The following is a 1,587-nucleotide window of genomic DNA, read 5'->3' on the forward strand; positions in this document are numbered from 1 at the left end:
GTTGTAGATGAAGTCATGATGATGAATGGTGTGATGGTCCTGCCCAAGAGGCTGATTTGGGAAAATTGGGGATATTTCATATTTAATTTGTTTTCAGGTCACTGAGATGTCGGAGACTGAGTGGGCACTCCTGTCTGCCCAAAACCTCATTGTGGTTTCTTTCTTTCCTAATCACTTTCTCTGTCCTACTTGTGGCTGCGCCCATGTTTGGCTTCATTCGTTGGTTTAATTTACTGCACCTTCCAACACCTCCCACTAAACCACAGTTTAGTAGTTAGACCACTGATGTCACTGATTAACACGCTCCATGTTCTCTGTTGGTCAGTAAATACTGTTTTGTTGTGTCTTTTCCTATTGTTGTCATGGTCTATTAACCTGGTTATACAGTGTATAGTAGATCAGACAGATACTAGAAACCATCTTCCCAACATCAGAACAGGTTTAAGAGAATCATCTGTCGTCTCCTCTGCTCTGTATGATGTAAAAATGAGCAAGCAGTATTTTCTTGGTCAGGCTGCGAGGTGACAGAAAGTGGAGAGAGGATCTTGTGTGATGTAAAGTGTCGTGTGAGTGTGGACTGGAGGGTGGGTGGCCCATTTGCATTTCAAAGAGACTCTTCAAGCTTCTCAGCTCATCACTGTCAAGTCTGTGGTGTAGTCGGTGGCACCAGGGCTTTGGGACATCTTCGACTTGGTTCCTTAGCTCTCAAATTTTATAATGATTTATAATTAAATTAGTATTTTATTTAGAAACATATCATTGACCAAAGCAGTACATGTTAAAGGTGAAATATTTCTTTTATTCATTAATGTCATAATAGATTTTCTCCAGTTTTCTTTAGCAGGTAGATAAACCCAGCTCGTGACGTCACAACTTATTGTGATGCTGCATTTCACACAACACACAAACCAAATGTTTTTGACCTCCTACTTGAAAAATGATTAAATGGTTCTGGAAGTCCTCCTCCAGGTAGATTATATTTCAGCATCAGGTGCTGACAGAGTAAAAATCAAACCCACCCCTCAGTTCTCTCCTGGTTTGTGTGAGCAGAGCTCAGGGACTGTTTAATGAAGATGATCTCTGGAGGCCTGAAGCAGCAGGAAAAGCCACCTGCTGAACTCAGCTTGATTGCTCTCCCTTCCCCCTCCATCTGTCTGGGGAAGAAGCGAGCTCTTTGTCTTAATGCTGCTAACACAACCTCAGTGTGCTGCTGGTCCTAAACAGAACCTCATCAGAACTTGATCAGGTTTTCTTCTCCAAAAGTAATTGTGTTTCCAGCTTCCACAACCAAAGTATTTCAGCTTGAAAACAGCTTACTTATTCTTACACCTTTTCTGTGTGTCTGTTCAGCAACCTCCCATTTTGCAGAAGAAAATCATGAAGATTACATCTGACAATATTCTACTCTGTGTTATATGATTGTACTAACAAATCTAATGAAAGGCCTGATATGTGTTTGCTGAAGCATGATAAAATCTTATCTCTTTGTCCCAAAGAGCTGCATTGTAGCCCAAAAAACTATTAAAATAGTTTCTTGAGGCACACTGCTGCACTGTTTGATGTGTTTTCTCAACACACACTGTTGTA

This window comes from Stegastes partitus, unplaced genomic scaffold (assembly GCF_000690725.1).
Source record: "Stegastes partitus isolate 25-593 unplaced genomic scaffold, Stegastes_partitus-1.0.2 Scaffold242, whole genome shotgun sequence".
Lineage (NCBI taxonomy): Eukaryota > Metazoa > Chordata > Actinopteri > Pomacentridae > Stegastes > Stegastes partitus.